Source organism: Balaenoptera borealis (genome assembly GCF_965194805.1).
Source record: "Balaenoptera borealis genome assembly, chromosome: 2".
Classification (NCBI taxonomy): domain Eukaryota; kingdom Metazoa; phylum Chordata; class Mammalia; order Artiodactyla; family Balaenopteridae; genus Balaenoptera; species Balaenoptera borealis.
Genome location: NC_138867.1, coordinates 27,442,023 through 27,465,252, shown reverse-complemented (window position 1 = coordinate 27,465,252; position 23,230 = coordinate 27,442,023). Strand labels below are relative to the sequence as shown.

Sequence of the window (23,230 nt, the reverse complement as noted above, 5' to 3'; positions counted from 1 at the left end):
TTAGGAGACTTTCATGGACTTTAAGCAAGTGATTACATGATGCAATTTACATTTTTAAATAAATTTTAAGTACAGTACTATGTAGAGAATGGTATGGAGAGGGAAGTGGAACATGATATTAATAGTATCAAACCAGGTATTCAGGCTTGGAATAGGCTTATGGTAGCAGAATATAGATAATTTGAGAAAATATTTAATATTGGGATTTAGGGAGAGTGTGTCATAAAGAATTGCTCTAAATTTTTTGTCTCGAGCTACGGAGTGTTTCTTATTGAGATGTTATTTACTGAGATGGAAAAGGCTGGGGGGAAAACAGAATGAGGGGTAATAGAACAAGATTTCAGTTCTGGATATGGTAAAGCTGATATGCCTGTGAGATAGCCAAGTGGAGATGCTAAGTGAGATGTTTGTTGGACCAAAGAAAGGTCTAAGAAGGAGGTGGAGAAATAGAAATTAAGTGAGGTGTGCAGTGACCACAGATTACTGAACACTGATATTATAGCTGAAGTCTCCCAATTCCCAGTCCTGTGTCCTGGCAAATGCCTACTCAATGATATTAGAAGATCATTTGATTAATAGTAAGGGGGCACTTTTGTGGGTTGTATTGAGAATAAATGCACAAGCATCTGTGTAGCAAATAAAAGACATGGATGAAGAGTGGTGACACAGTGTCAGGGGCACAGAATTAAGATCTGGAAGGCTTGAAATATACTTTTAGCCTTGCCACTTTTTGGTTAATTGTGCCTCAGAAAAGTGAGTTCAAGGCATTAGGACTACTGTCTTGTTAATGGAATTATTCTTATCAGTCATAGCAAAGCTAGTTTCCACATTATTCTCTGGTTCTGTTCTTCTGAATATCTTTATAGCTGTTACAGTTTTGTTCCTCTTTTGGGGAAAAATAATGTGTTTTTATTTTTTATGTTAAAAGGGACAAAGATTTTGCTGTATCTAGGAGGAGAAGTGTTTCACTATTATAGAGAGTGCATATTCGTTCGTTGATTTTCTAAAAAAGAAAAAGTATAAGAAAACTTCAAGAAAAAGCTACAACAGACACATTTGACAAGAGGTTCACAAATATAACTTTATAGTCATTTAAATGGTTGCTTCTTTCTTATCTTCTCGGCCTATTGTCCCCATTCCTCATCTTACAGTTTTTGTTATACTTGAATGATGAGCTCAAAGCATGAAAAGCTGTTGTTTTCAACCTTTATTAATGTTTCCCAACTCATTTCCCTGTTTGCCTGCTGACAACCTGCCAAAATCACCCTCTGGTGAATTGTGAAAAGATTGGGGTAGCAGTCGTGGGACCCAAAACGTGTTGCAGATAATTAGTAGATCAGATCTTTGTCACAGCAGATACTTGGCCGCCCACAGATCTCTATTTTTAAGCCTTGCGTGTCGCACAATGTGTATTCATTGTCTGTTTTAGTGTGAAGAGCACATCTCTGCATTGTATATAATAGAGCTGAGTTGATTGAGAAATTCCATTATTCTTTTGTCGTTTTGTACTGTCACTGGTTAACACATGAGATATACATATTTGGTGAATAACTGAAACCACCTTTGGCTTTTAAATAGCTTTAGAAATGGGAATTACCTATTATGCTACTTACCGAATAATCCAACCACCACAGACTTTGTTTTCCAATAAGGAAGGAAACAAAAATCTCCTACGATGATCACATTTGTTTTCATGCTAATTAGTTACGACTAATTTGATTGGCAAGAATAGCAGGTCAGGAGATTAGTTCTTGAATGGCACGAAATAGAAAAGGTTTTATAGTGTAAGATAAGAGGTGATAAGTTGAAGTAAAAAGAAGAAATTAGATTTGGGAATGATGAAAATGCCAGGGTTATCAGCAGGCTTTCCACCAGAATTGATCACAGAACAGCAGGTAATGAATTATTAGCTAGTGATATGTTCCCTTTAGAATACTATCTAATGGTACAGCCTCTGCACACATGTGGGGGGGTTGTGTTTGTGTGTGTGTGTGTTTTATAATCAACAGATGTACTCAACACTTGCCCCATTTAATTCTTCCCTTACTTGTTTATGTGTTTCAGTATCAAAGGAAATTCATCAGTTGACACAATGTCAGTGGTCTCAAAATATAAGAGTTATGTAGTCACAATATAATGAACTCTAGTTGCTATAATATTATAACCAGAAATAACTTATTCTTAAAAGATTAATAACACCAGTACTGGTCTTAAAATCTGACAAATCAGTAAAGATCATGCTTCCTCCTATAACTGAGATGGTTAACTTAGAGAAGTCACACAAACTCTAAAAGTTGTAGATTATCTGTAAAATGTGCACAAAACAACTCTTCTTCCTGTCTGACAAGATTCTTATCAGGTATAATTGAATTGATATACAGAAAACCCCTTTGAAATTTCTTAGATGTTTTACAAGTGTAAGTCATTATTGTAATAATCTAAATTTTGACCCTGGTTTCTTTTTTCCTAAATCCACATTTATTCATTTTTTAAAAATGAATAAATACCTACTATATTTCAAGTCTGTACCATTCTAGGTACAGGGAAGACAACAATAAACTAAACAGACAATAATTCCTGTCCTCATAGACCTTAAACTTCAGTGAATTGAAGTAACAATAATAGGTAAAAGTTAAAATATGTCAGTTGTTGGTAAGTGCTGTGAAGTAAGACAAAGGATTCTTTAAAAATGATTCCTTTGTAGAATAACTTGAAGGAGGTGACGGCTTCAGCAGTGAGTGAGGGCCAAATTGTGTGTTGAAATACTAGTTTAAAGAAAATGGCCATTCTTGAATGAATAGTCTTTCACTTCTCAATTAAAGCCATGTGTATCACTTACTAATACTTCATAGAAAACCCAGCTAAGTGGTTTGGCACTTAAAACTATTTTTTTCACTCCATGCTTTTATATTTAGAATGAAAATTTTGAAAATAATGCATCCTTATCTCTCTACTTCTTTGACTTGAACACAAAATTATTAATATAAGAAAATGAATGAAGTGTTTATATTGTGTAAGGTCATGTGAGTGCAATGTAATAAAAATTAATTTCATATTAACATATGCAAGGTACTTTTAGAAGGGTACATCTACTATCCAAAATGACACAATGCCCTTGAAAGTAAAAAAGTTGAATTAACCTCTCTCTCACATACATACACAGGAAACAAATGCACCCTTCCTTAGCACAGGTGCCGTAGAAAACAGACCTAGAGGCAAAGACCTTATGTGCTAACATTTCATTAGGGAAGGAAATCCATAATTCCCTAATTAGGAGGAAAATTTCTAACTTAAATAGGGAGGGAAGGAAGGAAGGAGTGCATTACTAAACTGACCACAGTGTCTTAGGCACAGCTGATTGCTTTGTGGCTTCAAGAGACAGCTTCAGAGAGTGCATGTGAATTTCTGAGCCTTCTCAGAGTCTGTGGCCCAGTCATTCCAGAAGGAGCATAAACTTGTCTGGGACCTAATTCTTATTGTAACCTATTCAATTTTAAGGAAGAAAAAGTTTAAACACATTGGAAATCTATGAAATACAAATTAAAGCAAAAAAAAAAAAAGAATTGTCTTTTAAAAAAATCTGTCAAATCAGTTAAGATTAAACAGATCAATGTACTGTACTATATTTTTGTTATATGGGAAGGGTGCATTTTTCTGTAATTCTAATCATTGTGTTAGCTGATTCAACTTTTATAGAAATATATTCTATTGTTTAAGACTATTCATTGCCACAGAATGACAGGCATTCTCTCTCTCATGCACACATAAACACATACGTACTCACAGAAAAACAGCCACCGTGGATTAGATTGTCTCAGATTTCTCAGAAGAGAGTAGCCACATGATGTGGGAAAAATATAGTGTAACTTAGCTAGCTGTTCTTGGTTCCCAAGTTCCTAATGGGAGTACACAACCCCTCATAGTGCAAGATATGAAGAGTTGGGAAAGCCTGTTTATTTAATGCACAGTCCCTTTATACCAGGTGTAGGCAAACTACAGCTGCTGGGTAAATCTGAACTACAGTCTGTGTTATAAATAAAGTTTTATTGGAGCACAGCCACCCTCATTAATTTACATACTGTCTATGGCTACTTTCCAAAGTTGAGTAATTGCAGCAGAGACCATATATCCTGTAAAGTCTAAAATATTTATTATCTGACCCTTTATAGAAAAAGTTTGGCAACTGTTTTGTATTATTGGCTTGCATTAAAATTCATGAAGACTTTATAGTCACAAATAATATACACCCTTACAGAGAGTATTCATTGACATTTGAAGCATTCTTGGGTTTCGAGTTAATTCTGGCTCGAAACCCAAGAATGCTTATTAATAGCAAAGCCCCATCCCTGTTGAGGACGGGTCAAGTGTTTCTAGTCACCCAGAAAACCCATTTCCATAGTCCACTCACTGACTCTAACTTCATAACTGTCTCCACAAGGGCATCTTAACTAAAGACCAACCAAATATCTAATGATATATTGGAGGTGCCTCTCTCTGTCTATCTTGCTATCTCTTTATCTATCTATCTATATACATACACACACACACACATATATATATATATAGGTAAAATATGGAAAATACCCTTTGTTACAGCAAATTCATCTCTACAGATTTATGCTAAAGACATATTTATCTACAATTTTGCTATAAGGTGTTCATTCACATAACATATCAGAGAAATAATTCTAAATGCTCAAAGACTGGTAAATTCTATCACCATTATAATTATTAAAAATTATATATATATATATTGTGCAAAATGGCAAAATAGTTTACTATGAATATGTAAAGACGGTCCCCGACTTACAATGATTTGACTTAACGATTTTTCAACATTACGATTGTGTGAAAGAACATGCATTCAGTAGAAACCGTACTTCTAATTTTGAATTTTGCTCTTTTCCCAGGATAGCAATATGTGGTACAATACTCTCTCATGATGCTGGGCAACAGCAGTGAGGGAGTCAGCTACACGTTCAGGAGGGTAAACAAAGGGTACACTCACAACCATTCTGTACCCATACAACCATTCTGTTTTTCGCTTTCAGTACAGTATTCGATAAGTTACATGAGATATTCAACAATTTATTATAAAATAGGCTTTGTGTTAGATGGCTTTGCCCAACTGTGGGTTAATGTAAGTGTTCTGAGCACGTTTAAGGTAGGCTAGGCTAAGCTATGATGTTCAGCAGCTTAGATGTAGTAAATGCATTTCGACTTACAATATTTTCAGCTTAGGGTGGGTTTATCTGGACGTAACCTCACTGTAAGTCAAGGAATATCTGTAGAGGATAATCACATTAAAAACTGTATTTGTATATAATGGAATAATATTTTAAAATGTAATTGCTGTCTTTTTTCATTTTTGATAACTATATTTTAATCCCTACACCCCTTCCACAATTAAGACCAGGTTACAAGGTGGATACCTATTGCTCTAAGGAGAGAAAAGTGGAAGCATCTTACCAAAGTTATCAATCTTCCTTTAACTTTTAAAATAGAGTTTTAAAGTTCAACTGCCAAATCAATAGTCCACAAACCAAAGCACATGTGGTATATAAGAACTAGAGGATTAAGGTAGAAAGTTTTTCTATGAGTTTTCCTATGAATTGTTGGATTGGAAGATCATAAACAAGAGCCATGAGGACTTAGACCCGAGAAAATCACAGAATTGGGTGAATTATATCCTACCTATGCATAATAGGATATAATTAAAATTATAATGCTCTGCACTGGATGAAATCAACTGCTGCAAGTACTTTTCACACATTAAGTTGTTGAATCCTTGTGCAGTAGGTGTTGTATTAGTATTGCTATTTTATAGAGGAGGAAACTGAGGCACAGGAAGGTTAGGTGAGTTGAGCAAGGTTATACACAGCTGGTAAGTAGAGGATCTGGTGTTTTAATTCAGGTATTCTGGCTCCAGAGAACATGCTATTCACCTCTGTGCAGTATGGCTTCTCCAAGATATAATCATATTTCTCCAGCTGAAAAAGCAATACTGAGTTAGCCACTTGAGGGCTAGAGGGAGGGAAAGAATCAGAATCAAAAAGGAGTCCTAGAGAGACAATATAGGTGCATATAAGCCACTGAACCCTGGTTCTGTCTTCTTCTGAGTTTGAATTATGCAATGGACTAAATATTTGTGTCTCCCCCCCGCCAATTCCTATGTTCAAACCCTAATCCCCAATATGATGGCATTGGAGATGGGGTCTTTGGAAGGTAATTAGATCATGAGGAAAGAACCGTCATGATGGGATTAGTGCTCTTACAACAGCCACAAGAGAGCTTGCTACCTCTTTCTCTGTTTTCTGCCATGTGAGGACACAGCAAGAATATGGCCATCTGCAACTCAGGAGGAAGGCTCTCACCAGAACCCAACCATGCTGGTATCTTCATCTTGGACTTCCTAGATTACAGAACCGTGAGAAATAAATTTCTGTTGTTTAAGCCATCCAGTCTGTGGTAATTTTTTAATAGCAGCCCAAACTGTCTGAAGACAAACCCTAAGGGTATGGATGGTAGTGGGGCAAAGAACTCTTTATTTCTACTGGAGAAATTCTACATGGAAATTCAAGGAACAAATTTACTTATACCCATAAGACTATGTATCTTCATTTCCCTCCATAGTCCTGGTTTTCACTTATTATTGTACTACTATAATTATCAATAGCACACCCTTTCACTCTCAAAAGCATCCCAGCTTAGACAATAAATTATATGGTCTCCCTATTTATACATCAGTTACCACATGGAACTCAGGTAGGAGGCTGACCCACAAGGCACCCTCCTCCAACACAAGCAGAGTAGAACACAGAAATGGTGGCAGCAAATGTTCAGACAGAAAGAGGGCCTGAGAGAGCCATCACTCTGTGTCAGCCATCTATTGCTGTATAACAAACCATCCCACAACATAATGGATTAAAACAACAGTTTGTTTAGCTCTTGACTCTGTAGCCCAACAGTTTGGTCTGACATCAACTAGATTTACTCTTTCCTCTGCAATCATCTTCTAGTTATATAATTGGTTGGCAGATAATTGCAGGGCACTGTCTGTACTTAGATGTCCTCACTCACATCTCTGGCAGTGTCTGTGGCAGCTGAGTTCTCTCCATGTGGCTCCACATCCTCCAGCAGGCTAGCTTCGACTTGTTCACACAGTAGTCTCAGCAAGTCCAGCAAGAGAGAGGACATACCCCAACCACTAAGTGTATTACTAGCCTCTGCTGGAGCCATATTAGCTAACATACTGATGGCCAAAGGAAGTGACATCACTGAGCCCAGAATCAGCCTAGAAGGGTGCACAAAGTTCCATGGCAGGGGTACGTTACTAGAGGGAGGGGTAGGATTTGTAACCTTTTGGAATGGAGGCGTTAAGTAGTTACCAGATACCTCACTACAGGAGGTGGGAAGGTGCAGAAAGTCATTGATGTCTCATTTGTCATGGAAATCATTTGTATCCTTGAGCAAAGGAACTGTTCAAAGTAGGACCTGAATGGGAGTTGAAGCACAGGCCAAGGTGACAACCTAGCAGCTGGATACCATACCAGGGAGCTGTGCAGGAGAAATACCATGTGCTGCCTGTGACATAAGAACATCAGCAGCAGATGCATCAGGGGCACATGCACACACTCAAATACTGTGTCTGTTGAGACCTCTCAGCTAAGGGCCAAATCTGTGTGCAAACTGGGGCAGCCCTACCATGCCATCTGTCTTAGTCCTCTTGGGCTGCTCTAACAAAATATCACAGACTAAGTGGCTAATAAACAACAGAAAAGTATTTCTCACAGTCTAGGAGGTTGGAAGCCTGAGATCAGGTTGCAGACTTCAAGTTTTCGCCTCATATAGGGGTAGGAGCTCGGAAACCCCGTGGGGTCTCTATTACAAGGGCTTTGCCCTCATGATCTAATCACCTTCCAAAGGGCCCACCTCCTAGTACCATCACATTGGGGATTAGGTTTCAACATATGAATTCTGGGGGTATACAGACATTCTGACCATAGCATCATTATATCATGGAGAGGAAGAAAAGAAAAAGAAGTTGAAACTTTAAATGAATGAGAGTGAGCTAATGCAGAAATGATTAAGTTAAATGAGAAGTGCTTCGATCATCTTAAAATGGAAAACTCAAGTTTATTTTCTTCCACTACAAATGTGAAAAGGGAGATTTGTGAATGAATCCAGTTATGAAGAAGTAAAATCATATGTCTGTATTTCTAAGTAGTGACATTAAATTTTAAGCTATATATATTTTTATATACACATAAATAAGTGAAAAGTGAGCATATTCACCCAAAATGTTAAGAACAGTAGTCTTAGGTAGTGAGCTTATGGATGACTTATATTTCTTTAACTTTTGTATATTCTCTAAATATCCTCAAATGAACATGTATCAGCTTTGCAATAAGAGACAAATTTTGTTTTAGAACAGATGCATTTGTGCTTTTGCCCATTCTGTGCTTGCTGAAGCTAGTTAATCTGAAAACAATTCCACCTTGAAGTGTTAATGAGCTAATAAGTCATTTCAGGGTGAGTTACTTTTCAAAACTGCTGATATCACACCTCTAACTGCACTTGTACTCTACCTGCTGATAGGGAGGACCTGGCTATTGAGGCTGTGACCTTATGTAAGAAAATATGACAAAATATGCTTGCTGTCTACACGAATTCTTCTAAACATCTAATTAATTGATATAGTTCCAATGTTAATAAGTTGGTGACTGTGCTTTGAATCCACTCATTTCTCTATATGAGGCCTCAATAGAATATGGCTTAGTCTTTCATAAAGTAGCAAGAGAGTTCAAATTTACTTCCATTCATTCTCAGAAACTTTGCCAGATGTTACTGTAGAGTTTTAAATCTATTCAACTATTCGGAATTTGAAAAAAAATATAAGCTAGGCTGTGAACTATGAATGAGAAGCTTGCAATTAGCTGTGATTATAACAGTTATATGAATGCCCAAAAGTCCTATCATGTAAAGATTACACCTAACCATAATGTTAGAAAATCCACATAGAGTGCTGGCTGTGCAAAATACCAGTTGATGGGAATTTTAGCTTTTGGAATGATTGACTTACACACTGATATCTGCACACGTGTGCACATGAGTGTGCACATACACACATACAATTACCACCAGCCACAGAGGAATGGAGAGAGAGAGAAGTAACCTGATGTTGAGGTTTTCCATTGCACCTGTGTTTATGCATTTTCCTCGGGTTGTCAAAAAAAATTTTCATTCACTCTGCTTCCTGTTTCTTCCTTAATTATTCTTACAAAATTATTTTTCACTCTTATAAAACTCCTCTAGTAGTTATTGGCTATTAAGGGAAAGAGGCAATTTTATGATTATCACATACAATATAAGATACGATAGATAAGATAAAATATAGTGAATAATGAATAATTAAAATCATGAAAAAGTGCTGGGTTTGAAACATCAATTGGTTAAGACATGCTACATCCTTCAGAGGTAACAAACCTGGTATATTAGTTAAAATGCTTTATGTTGCAAATAATGATAACTCAACCTGGCTGTGATGTTAATTTCATGTGTCAACTTGACTGGGCCAAGGAGTACCCAGATATTTGATTCAACATTATTCAACATTATTATGAAGGTGTTTCTGGATGTGGGTAAATATTGTCCACTCTATTTTAAGGCCTGAATAGAACAAAATGTAGAGTGAGGGAGAATTTACTCTCTTTGTCTGATGGTCTTTGAGCTAGGACATGGGCCTTCTCCTGCCTTCAGACTTGGACTCAGATTGAAATTTTTTTGTTTTTCAGATTTACTTTATTTATTGATTGATTTTTTTATTGGAGTATAGTTGCTTTACAATGTTGTGTTAGTTTCTACTGTACAGCGAAGTGGAGTTCCCTGTGCTATACAGCAGGTTCTTATTAGTTATCTATTTTATACATATTAATGTATACATGTCAATCCCAATCTCCCAATTCATCTCACACCACCCCCGCTTTCCCCCCTCGGTGTCCATACATTTGTTCTCTACATCTGTGTCTCTATTTCTGCCTTGAAAACGGGTTCATCTGTACCAATTTTCTAGATACCACATACATGTGTTAATATACATTTGTTTTTCTCTTTCTGACTTACCTCACTTTGTATGACAGTCTCTAGGTCCACCCACGTCCCTACAAATGACCCGATTTCGTTCCTTTTTATGGCTGAGTAATATATACCATTGGCTCTCTTGGTTCTCAGACCTCTGGATTCAGACTGGAACTTACACCCTCAGCATTACTGCTTCTCAGGTCTCTGGATTTTACTGGATCTGTAACATCCGGTTTCCTGGGTCTCCTGCTTGCAGATCTCGGGACTTCCCAGCCCTCATAATCATGTGAGCCAATTCCTTATAATGTGTGTGGCAAATGCCCTACACATGAGAGCCTTTGTAGAAGTTCAGTTTCCTAGAGGAGAAATTCCAGCACTCTACTGGAGGAAAAACAGAACAAAACAAGTTTGGACACATTGGAGTGGTCAAAAGGCACTTTGCCAGAATCACCCTCCCCCCCAAGGCGGCACAGCATAGAGAATTAGAGAAAAAGAAGGCTGGGGATCCCTCCTGTCAGTGAAAAGGGAGAGTGGTAAGTGAGCACCTGGCCTTCCCAGCCATGCAGGACACTGCTAAAGAAAATCATTTCTCTCTCAGATATTAAAGGAAGAGCTCCATGACTTGGGGGAGGGGAGGAGATCAGGAAGGAGGCAGTTAAGACTATCAGAGCATTAAAGGAACACAGGTCCTGCTGCAGCAAGCCCACCTATGATCTTCTGGCAAAACCTCACGAGAGAATCCCTCCAACTGGCATGCCGGCACCTCCAGTGCCCCAAAGGCTAAGCCCACACCTCTCCTCTCTATGGCTGGCTCCTTGTGCATGCTCCCGAGGGCAGCAGCAAAAGCAACCTTAGACAGACAGTGAATACACACAGAACACTGAACAGGGTGTGTGGGGAAGGGAGAAGCCACAATTGTGAGCTGTAGTACCACCACTGGGGGAAAAAAAAGAGAGGTTTCCAATAGCGGGCCTGGTGCATTTTAAGTTTGAGAGACGGCATACTAGCTTAAAAATTCTGCCACAAGAGGGAGCAAGAAGCATGGAGCAGGTATACCCATATAAGGTCAGAGAAAGCCTCAGAATACAAGCAGGACCAACAAAGAGTATGTCACCTGAAGGCTGCTGGTAAAGATCGAAGGATGTGAAAACAGCAATGTAAAACTCCAAGGAACATGAAGAATCAAGGAAAATGACATCACCAAAAGATCATAATAATCTTCTAATAACCAAATGGAAAGATGCATAGGACAGGACAGAACATCCAATAACTGTAGGAAAATTTCAAAAGGTATCACACGCATAATTGGAACACCAGAAGGAAAAGAAATGAAAATGGAGCAGAAGGAATATTTGAAGTAGTAGTGACTGACAGTTTTCCAAAACTAGTGACAGACACCAAAGCACAGGTACAGAAAGAGCAAGAACACCAACCGGGATGAATACCCCCACCCTACCCCCCAACAAATCTACACCTAGGAATATCATATTCAGTGTGAAGTAAAAAATGACAAATTAAAAATCTTCAAAGAAGCCAGATGAAAAATAAATTTACCTGTAGAATAACAACGTTAAGAACTACATCAGACTTCTCACAAGAAAAAATTCAAAGGAGAAGACAGTGGAGTGGAATATTTGAAATGTTGAAAGAAAATACGAACCTAGAGTTCTATATCCAATGGATTCATCCTTTAAAAGTGGTGAAATAAAGATTTTCTCACATGCAAACTTAAGGAATTCATTGTCTGCAGAACCCTGCAGACAATGCGAAAAGCATAAAAGAAATTCTTCAGGGAGGAGAAAAATGATATAGGTCAGATATTTGAATCTTACTGAAAGAGCTCCCCATGTCCAAAGCTGGAAAAATTTCAACAATAAATGAATAAATAAGTCTGGGTTATAATCCAAAGGATGAAATATATATTTATGAGTCCACGTTGACATAAATAAACAACTGAATAAATGGGAAAGAAGAGACAACTCTTCCAGACAGAATTCCAAATAATGAATGACGACACTCCATTCTCTAGGAGGCCGAGCAGAGCTCCCCATTTCCCAGGAATGGGCTGCAGATAGTGATTTCCTTCTAAAGAGCATAGTAAGAATGGGACAAATATAATGGTAGATTTACAGCGGGGAAATCTGACAAGCACTAACTCAGCCAAGTGTTGAAGGTCAACATCAACAGTGATAAGTCATGTTGATAGATCATATATATCCTTGCTAGGGTGTGATGAGAATGGAACTTTACCTCTGTGGTCTTCCTTCCCCCAAACTCATATTCCCAGATGGATCAGGACAAAAATAACAGAAAAATCTTGACTGAGGGACACTCTAAAAAATATCTAACTACTCCTCCTCAAAATTGCCAAGGTCGTCAAAAAACAAAGGAAGTCTGGGAAATTGTCACAGTCAAGAGAAGCCTAAAGGGACATGACAACTAATATGATAAGGACAGGACCTTGAAACAGAAAAGGAACATTAGGTAAAAACTGAAGGAATCTGACTAAAACATGGACTTTAGCTAGTAAAAATGTATGGTATTTATTGTGACAATAATACCATACTAGTGTGTTAATAAGGTGTTATGAATTTGTCAAATTAACACTTGTTAAGGAACACAGGGTGTTGGGTGGTGAGCAGTTCAACAACAGACCACAAAAGAAATTGAAATAGAGAAGCTTATTACTCACACGTCCTGGAGGAAGCACACAGCATGCCTTGAGGACCCTCATGGGAGGTCAAGGCAGAGTGCAGACAAAGAGACACAAGACCTGGGGCACATGCCTTTACTAGGGACCATGGGTGAAGTGCTTTGGGGCTCCCAGGCTAAGGGTGGATTGGTCTGTTCAAATCGAAAGGGCCAGTTATGGTAATCCACATGGGGATCTTACCTAAGTAGATCCTTTGGGAAGGCATTGGGAGGCAGAGGAGACTGTTGACTGCAAGGGCTATTGGGTAAGTCATACCAGGAACACAGTGACTGCAGGCTGCTATCTAGGGCATGTGCTTGTATGAGGGAGTAGTGTCAGTTTAGGGTCACTGTAGGCTGCTTGGCCAAACAAAATGGATGTCAAGGCAGCAATACCATGGAGTAACTTAGCTAAACTCTCGACATAAGTGAAACTGGGGCTGGGATGTTTGAAACTCTGTATTATCTTCATAATTTTTCTGTTAATCTAGAACTGTTCTAAAAATTAAGTTTATTTTAAAAATAGTTATCAAGAAGGAAATAAAATTGGCATCAGCAAACTGTAAATCTTCAACTATCTTAGGAAAAATTATTTGGAATTTAGAGTTCTTTATTAGCATTCAAGAGTGGGAGAATAATAAGAATATTTTGGAACAAAAAGGGTCTCAGAAAGTTTAGTACAAATGGACCTTTTTAAAATGTTTTACTTGAAGATGTCTTCCGTAACATTTAATTTAAAAAGTCCAAAATGGACAAGATTTTGGTATAAATAAACAGTGGTGTGTGAAAAAACAAACTTATAATTGACACCAAATAATTTTTGATGAAAACATTAAAAAAATTATTGAAATATCAGATGTTCCAGTGTGCTATGTAGATTCTGAGGTATTTGAGAGGTTTATATATTAAATACTAAGAGTTACAGTAGCAGAAAAGGAAAAGGATATATAACTCCCAATGCAATAGGAAAAATATAAAAACATAACAACAGAAATATACTAGATCAGTCAAATGAAGAGTGAGAGAGAAAGGAAATGTTTTTTTAAATCAAAAATAGAATACATATATTAAAATGGCAGGAATACTTATAAGCATTCATTAATCATAAAAATATTAATGAGTTAAATTCCATTTTAAAATATAGATATCCTTAGAACGTGTTAAGAATTCCCCAAACCAAATACACTTGCTATACAAGAGCCATACTTGAAATTAAAATACATAAAAAAGATTGAATGCAAAAGGGTAGAATAATGTATTACCAACAACAAAGATTAATCAAAAGAAAAGAGTTGAAGAAATGTTATTATCAGACAAAATAGAATTGAAAGTGAATTATTTATATAGGGCAAAGGGAAACATTTCATACTGGCAAAAATAACAGTATACCAAGGTGATATGAGAGTCATGAACTTTTATGTGTACATAGTTACAAAATACATAAAGCAAAAATTCATAGAAAGCCAGGAGAAATGGACAAAAAAAATTAAAAGATTTTAAATCCGTGTTAGAGACTACAAAGCAAATAGATAAAAATGAGTGTAACAGTCGAATAAAACATTTACAAGCTTCTGTGTGTGTATATGTGTGAGTGCATATGGTATGTGTGTATGCAGAGATGTTAAGGATTACCAGTATCAGAAAAGAATAATTAAAATAAATTCTCAAAAACGATAATAAATGTTTCTTTTCAAACATACATGTAATACTCAGAAACATTAATATGTATTAGAGCATGTGGAAGACAACTTTGGTTGCTCAACCAACAAATCTAAACTCTCCCCACCTCTTCTTTCTTCCTGGTTAAATAAAACAATAGGGAGTTTTCAATTCAAAGAAGAGTGAAAGGAACTTAATAAAGTGGACTTCAATGTAGAAAATCTTTTGTATCATTTTAATATGATATGGAGAATAGAAACATAAGCCAGTAGTTTAAAAATAGTGCTTGGGTTAAGGAAGGTATTTCTTTAAGTTGGAAGATTAGTATAGACTTTTATGCTAATGGATGAACAATTAGAGAAGGAGAAATTGATGAGGCAGGCTACTTTAAGTTGGAAGATTAGTATAGACTTTTATGCTAATGGATGAACAATTAGAGAAGGAGAAATTGATGAGGCAGGCTACCAGAGACAATTGCTGAAGTCAAGTCTTTCAAAAGGCAAGACAGAAAGGGCTCCAGAGCATAAGAGGAAGTTGGGGCTTTTGATACGAATGGACACACCTCTTTTATTTTTAGCAGGGATCACTTTATAAGGTTGTATAAGATACAATTTCTATCACATGACTGTAATTGAAACACCAGTTAAATTAGCTATGCAGCAAAATTGTAAAGTTGGCAATTTCAGAAGTTGCTAAATTAGAAAGAAACATTAAAAATTTTTAGCATTTTCTTTGAATCAAGGAATTATGACAAGATTGTATTTTCCTCTATAAATTTGGTTTATTCATTTGATAATTATGAAAGGATATATTTTTATCGTATGACCTTGGGCAAGAGAGACTCTTCCAGCAAGGATTATGAGACTTTTTATTGGAGCTGAATATAAAACATCTAGTTGTAGATTAACTGAAAAATAGAGAACAGATAGTGAGCTAAAGATTTTTAAAAGGTGTTATGCCAAAGATTGTTTCTGGAAAAAAAGTAAAGATAGCTCAGATAGGGCTAAAGAGGGAAGAAACATCTCTTACAATTTAAACCTTGCAGATTTTAGAAGTATATACTTCAAGCTCTTTTCCAATAGCACTTTATCCACCTGGACAAAAAGACATTGAATGGGATCACTATTCTTTCATCTCCATGGCTGTTTTTCCTTTTTCTTTCAGATGAATGTGGGGAGGGGATGCCATGGTGGAAATGAAAGAGAATGAACAAAATATTCAGGGAGAAGAATCTGATATGCTTTGCTTGACAGTTTTCTTGGAAGATGCTACCCTTCTTGCTCTTTTTATGTCTTGTCTTCCTTCATTTTTTTTCCTATTTTAGGGCCTGGTTATAAAGACTAGAAATATATAAAATGCTAGACCTGGATGTTCTTCAAAATGTTAACTGCTGAGTTCAGCAGCTTGAGTCATCACTGAATTACTTCATTGGAGGAAAAAGAAGAAGAAGGAGAAAGAAAGCAACAAGAAAACTCCTGTTGATTGACAGACTGCCCCGGAATACAAATTTGCCTTCTGAAGTCACCAGGAGAGAAACTAATCATTCATTGCAATTAAACAATAGCTGAGTCTCCTCCAGCGGTTCTACCTTACCTAGATTTGAATTGTGAAAACTTACAGAGAGGTAGCATACTTTCAAGAATCAGCCTTAACACCGCATGCCTGGTTCAACTAAGCAAAACATTACATTGCTGGGGCTTCCTTCTGTCAAGCTTCTCCACATTGTCTTATTTTTCTCTGATGTAAAAATTCTCATTTTTTATTAAAAAATCTTTGAATCTTCTTTGCGGTAGAATAAAGCTTAAGCAGTTGACAAGACTTACCCCTTGTATTCAGCCAGGTGATGTTAAAAATTATCCATGATCTGTAGAGTTGATTCTTCTCTTGAAGTCTTTTAGGGATGGACAACAAAGAGGAAAGTGTAGTGAAAAAAAAAAGCAGAAAAGTTTTAATACTAGAAGTGAAATTTGAATTGAATGTAAATTGAGGTGTAGAAGAAACAGCTGTCTATGGGCATGTTGACACTGCCACTGTTTGAGAGATTCTAGATATGCACCTAGAGAAACTTAGTGACGACGAACTTACTAACACAAATAAAGAAATGATTGTGACAAAAAGGGTGAAGATATCCTAGAGGAAAGGTGACACCGGCAAAATCTTCGCATGAAAGGAACTCCCAGAGATATTTCACAACATTGCAAGTGCAAAGGATAAAACGTTGAAAGCTGATCCAAACTTAGAAAGGATTATGAAAATTCATCAGGGTGTAGAAAAGATGCCGGCGCTACATGGTAAATTATAAGATGATAAGAGAAGGCAAGCACTCTTAAAACTATTCTTGGTAAGTTTTTTTTTTTTTTTTTTTAAGTTTAATTTTTATTTATTTATTTATTTATGGCTGTGTTGGGTCTTCGTTTCTGTGTGAGGGCTTTCTCTAGTTGTGGCAAGTGGGGGCCACTCTTCATCGCGGTGCGCAGGCCTCTCATTATCGCAGCCTCTCTTGTTGCGGAGCACAGGCTCCCGACGCGCAGGCTCAGTAATTGTGGCTCACGGGCCTAGTTGCTCCGCGGCATGTGGGATCTTCCCAGACCAGGGCTCGAACCCGTGTCCCCTGCATTGGCAGGCAGATTCTCAACCACTGCGCCACCAGGGAAGCCTCTTGGTAAGTTTTTTTGTAAAGAAATAAAGCACTTTAAAATCTCAGTGTTACAAGTTACAGTGCACAAAACAAATATTATTTTTATATGTTTTTTTCTTTCCCTATATATATTTAATTGACAATAAGAGAGTTTTAAAGTTCTGGATAAATAATTTTAGAGGTCACAGAACAATTGTAATTTTTCCCATTAATTATTTAAGATCAGTGTGCATGGTATTAGTTTATATGCTCATTTTTATGGTCTGACATACTGTGCAATGTAAGGACTGCCTGGATTATTAAATAAAGCCTTCCATTTTAAAGTCTTTGTGAAGTAAAGACTATTTTATCTAGCATTTTTGAAGTAAAAGGTGTCAGAAAATGCCAGTTGTCTTTCCTTCACTTGAAGGAGATCATTTAGGACATGATGAGATGAGAATGATTCCAAAGCACCACTCTTAAAGTTCAGAGCAATAAAAGTACAACACACAGTGACCAGATTTCTCATGATTTTTGTCTCAGGACCTGACTACAAAAATCAACTTCACTTTGTGGATTAAATCTAATTGGAATAAATAAGTGAAAGGTGAAGGACCTATTTTAGTGATCTGAAGGAAAGGAGACTAATTCATTATCCAAACCAGGACGTTACTGAGAGTAAAAGGGATGCTAAATTAATTAAAATTATTTAACTATTGAAATATTTCTTGGTTTTATTGTATTAGTAAATATAATAACTAATTTACTTTTTCAAGTCTTATTTTAAAATTTTCTCTAACAAAATGAAAAGTAACATATCTTTGTACATTAAAGAATAATTTTTTTTAAAACCTCTCAGATTTAGTATCTAAACATTAAAAATTAACATAAGCAAAAGAGTTTTACTTGGTACATATTCACACCTTTTTCTCAGTTTTTAGAGTATATCTGTCTCTAATTAGATGCCACCCTTCTTGATAAAGAATATAATCTGTAAATAAGTCAATATTTTCATAAAATCAACAATCTTCGAAGTTAATTTTTGTGTAATACATTTGAAATTGCTAATACATTTAATGCAGTTATCTATGTAGATTATAATATTTTAATTGAAAAAATATACTGCAGTTGCTGAAGTCCCTGATAAATTGAGAGCATATGCTGTTAAATGGAGTTATTATAAACATTACATATTTTATTTAGATGTGTAAACATTTGATATGAAATAAGTTCACACATGCTGTCTTTTTTTCTTTATTCAGAGGAAGTTTCCTTGACAAATAAGACAAATAAATTCTTCAGATAAGCTCTTTTTTTAAATGATTCTTTACTATGTATTATCAAATTAAATTGCTGTAAAATCATAGAGCTTTCCATTTCATTCTATTCTTATATATATTATCAAACTATCCAATTGAAAAAAGAGAGAGAGAGAAAGGGAATTTCAACAACTAAACTGTAGGCCCCATTTATACTGGTAGTATATCATAGCTTTGGGGAGCAATTATTAATTATAACTACTGAAACTAATTTCAAAAGCATCCCTACTACATAGCTTTTTTTTTTTTTTAGCTACTTTATTTATTTATTTATTTTTTATTTTTGGCTGTGCTGGGTCCTCGGTTCGTGCGAGGGCTTTCTCCAGTTGCGGCGAGCGGGGGCCACTCCTCATCGCGGTGCGCGGGCCTCTCACTATCGCGGCCCCTCCCATTGCGGGGCACAGGCTCCAGACGCGCAGGCTCAGCAGTTGTGGCTCACGGGCCCAGCCGCTCCGCGGCATGTGGGATCTTCCCAGACCAGGGCTCGAACCCGTGCCCCCTGCATTAGCAGGCAGACTCTCAACCACTGCGCCACCAGGGAAGCCCCCCTACTACATAGCTTTTTGATTTAGAAAGACCATTGCTTTATCTTGGCAATGTGTTCCATCAAAATTTAGATTCATATTTTTTTCAGCAAAATATAATAATAAAAATAATCTTAACATTAATGTTTAACCTTTGAACTGAATTTACAATAGCATTCATAATAATGTGAAATATTTATCCTTCAACTGAACGCACTTCCAAATCTTTATATCATATACAAAAATATCAAAACACTATGAGAATTAACTGATTTTCTTTTTTTTTTTTTTTAATTTTAATTTTTATTTATTTATTTATTTTTGGCTGTATTGGGTCTTCGTTTCTGTGCGAGGGCTTTCTCTAGTTGCGGCAAGTGGGGGCCACTCTTCATCGCGGTGCGCGGGCCTCTCACTATTGCGGCCTTTTTCTTGTTGCGGAGCACAGGCTCCAGACGCGCAGGCTCAGCAATTGTGGCTCACGGGCCTAGTCGCTCTGCGGCATGTGGGATCTTCCCAGACCAGGGCTTGAACCCGTGTCCCCTGCATTGGCAGGCAGATTCTCAACCACTGCGCCACCAGGGAAGCCCGAGAATTAACTGATTTTCTATATAAAACATGTCTCTGATAAAAATCTGTGTTTTTCCAACTCTGTATAGAATTCTTATGCTGATGGAGCCAGTCCATTAATAGTTATAGCTTTACTTATAGTATATGTACAAGACAATTTCAACTAAAAATGAAAAATTAATTTAGAAGAGTCATTTGATCAAAATGAAAATTTATGTTTGAGTGAGAAGTAAACATGCTTTTCTAAGATACAGATGATAAATTATTTTTCATCCCAGACTTCTTACATAAAATAATTACTACCTTTTGAAATAAAAACGGACAATTCTTTAGCACATTTGTGCCTTGTAGCTTTTATGTCTCTGTATTACTATGGCTGTAAGAGGAGAGGGTAAATGTCAATAAAAATTTTGTGCATGTTACATGTTCATAATGATATTTCATGATAAATGGAAATTTAGTACTTAATTTTTTTTTATTTGTTTTTTTTGGCTGCACCACAGCATGCAGGATCTTAGTTCCCAGACCAGGGATCGAACCTTTGCCCCCTGCAGTGGAAGCATGGAGTCTTAACCACTGGACCGCCAGGGAAGTTCCATGTACTTAATTCTTTTTTGACTTGTACTTTTGTTTTTTTAGAACTCATTGCTCATTAGAGCTCATTGCATTTCACTGCAAAATGAAAACATGGGACTAAAAAGGAACAAGGATAGTTTTAGACTTACACCATCTAATAAGTGAAAAGAAAATTGTAACAAGAGGTTCGAAATATTCTCTGTGAACTGTACAAAAGAACTGTTTGGCTTTCATTTGCTGCATATATTTCATGCACTACTAATTTACTACCTTTCATTCTAACCAGTGGTAGTCTGAGCAGCTTCAGGTGTTAGAGTTCAGTACTTGAATGGGTCATGGAAGGAGAGTTGGTTTATCACTGGTTTCTTTCAAAAATAATATACTATATCTGATGTGGTTTACAAAAAAATATGGAGTTAAAATTGTGATGGGGTTTATAAAGGAAAAGAACAAGTGTTAGGAGAGAGACTAAGAGGGGAAATAATTTAGAATAAAGATCAGAGAGTTCTGTGAGGAAGTGTGATTAAAAAACATAAAATATTCCCAATATTGGAAAAGGTTGAATTGCAATTTTTAAAACTGCAAGTAACAGTGAAAGATATTTTTATGAAAAATGTTACATTACAATGAAGATCTGCATGAGTCTCTATACTTCATAGAGTACAACTTCAAAAGAAATTTTTAAATTGTAGGAATTGCAATGAAGTGTCGGAGACATTGAAAGACTTGAAATTACCTCTCAGACCATAAAAATCAAGTTGACAAAAACATGTAGACATACAGAATTAGGAGAATGGTAATGAAATCTAAAATAGACATAAGTTATGAATAAGTCATTGAATGTTTTAATAATAATTTTTAATGATGGTTTAGTGTTCATGATATAAGTGAAACAAGCACAATCCAAAATCATGCATGCAGTATCAACTTAATGATGCAAGTATATATGGATCTATATCAAATAAATATAAAACATTTTAAAGAAACCAGCATCAAATTACCATGGCAATTTTCTTCGGTTGGAGTTTGGGTGATTTTTTATTTTCTTCTCTTTTTTATATTTACTGCAATATAATAAATGACATTCATGATCAGATCAAACACTAGTTATTATTTTTTAATAGGAAAGATCACAACTGTTGGCTCTTTTAATAAAGCATGGGCATCAGAAAAAACTTACTAAGTTTCTGTTTACCTATGTGGTAGATTGATTGTAAAAATGGACCCAATTTTCCATACTTGTCTTTAGCAACATCCTTCACAATCTGTCCTAGAAGCTCTTTTCATCATAGATAGTGTCTCCTCACATTAGATCTGGGCTGAGCTTTGACTAATTTTAGCAAACAAGTGACTAGACATTATTTCCAAGCCTGGGATTCCAAAAGCCTTAAATGATTGTGTTTTGTTTTGTTTTTGTTTTTTTCCCTTGGACCTTGGCTTTGCCATGAGAATGGGCTGGCACATTGGAGGGATGTGAGAGGCACATGGAGAAGAGTGACCCACAATTAGCCAACTCCACAGATTTGAGAGAATCCAGTCAAGATCAGCAGAGCCTCCAAACAGACCCACAGCTCACTCCAGACTTATTAGCACAGTCAAGATCAGAGGAGCCACCCAACCTATTCATAGCGTTGTGAGCAAGAATAAACACTTACGGTTTTAAGACAGTGAGTTTGGGGGTAGCTTACTACAAAATTTGATTGTGGCAACAGATAGCTGAGACAGAATTGATACTTGACAGAGGGCACTGTCATACGAGAAACTTGAAATATGTGGCATCAGCTATGTGATTGGTTGTAGGTGGCCGTTGGAAAATGATAAGCAGACTGTTAACAAGGACTGGGGGCATGGTAGGAAACTGTAACTGGAGTCTGGAAAAAATGATGATCCATGTAATGTCATTGCAAAATAACTGACAAAACTGTTGCTTGCAGTAACTTGGAAGATGGAAAATATATCTAATGAACTTTTGGATTTGCCTAAGGAGATCTCCAGGCAGAATGTTGAGAGCGTCAGCTGGATTTTCTTAATTGTGTGTGGTACAGCAAGAAAGTGATGAACTAAAAAAAAGCTGGCCCTTCCTAAGCAGAATTTAGAGGCAACATGAGAGGGCCAAACTTATAGGTTACAAAATAAAACATTTTCTCATCTCTAGTCTTTCTAGTCAGGAAAAGATTATCAAAGTAAACTATAGCCTAGGGACATAGATCAAATCATCAGTGTGTCTTAAGATGTGTTGTTAAGACTTCTGAAAGAGTTAAGGAAGTGCTTAGTCCTCTCAGGTAGGCAGAAGGCTGCTAGGAACAAAGGGTGGCTCCCGCAATTGTCTGATATGACCCAAATGAGTGTGATTAAAAATAATTTGTTGAGTGGAGTGGATGTAAATCAAATTATTTGAAAGTTCACAAAAATTTTTTTAAGGAGTTGTATAGGCAAAAGTGGCCTCATCATCCTGGCCTCAAAGGTACTGAGATTGTTCAAAATGCAAAATGGCTTCTGGGTTCTCATCCTTTTAAGAAGAGAAAACCAGTTGAAACCGATATTCAGAGGGTGTAAATTCCCCTGATCTCTTCAGAAGGGGTAAGGAGAGAGATGGGAAAGGAAGAAGGTTCCTAAAAGTGGAGCTGTGGAGAACAGTCTGTCCTTGGGAGCAGAATGGAGGGCAAATCTGGGAACATTCTTTTCTCCCAGTGTCAGGGAACCTGGCAACATTTACCCAGTTGGATTTCAAAATTTTTAAGGTCCAGAGAGTTCTACATGCCTCCCATCCTTGCCTTTCTGAATGAGAGTGCTGTTTAATGCAATTTTCCTGTCCTTGTCATTATTGCAATTTTCCTGTCCTATCACATGCAGGGTGGGATTAGTAAAGTACAAATACCTTGTTTTTTTGGTTCATAAGTCTTTGAATCAAAATGTGACGCATCTGAAGAGCCTTATCTAGACTTCATGTAGATCACAAGATGCTGGACTTTGAAGACGATACAATAATTGGAAGGGAATTTGGGCACCTTGGGAGGGGGTGAGTGTAATTTGTAATTTGTGAGTGGTAATTTATGGCGCTAAAGCCAGAGAGAGGAATGGTAGTAGATCGATTGCAACCATTGCCCGCAATTCTTCACCCCTCACTGAAACCACACCCTTTTCAATGTCGCTTCAAGCTCCTCGTCCAGAGGTGGAGTCAATTTCACCATTGCTTG

The 23,230-nt window shown here is 36.7% G+C and overlaps 1 long non-coding RNA gene across 1 annotated transcript in view; it reads right to left on the bottom strand.

The window, feature by feature from the left end:
- Nucleotides 1-18,607, bottom strand: part of LOC309624441 — a 40,683-nt gene extending 22,076 nt beyond the window's left edge. The window contains exon 1 of the long non-coding RNA XR_014241925.1: nucleotides 10,123-18,607. This is a non-coding gene — a long non-coding RNA (uncharacterized lncRNA). The remainder of the gene's footprint in view (nucleotides 1-10,122) is intronic.
- Nucleotides 18,608-23,230: the final 4,623 nt, after the last annotated feature.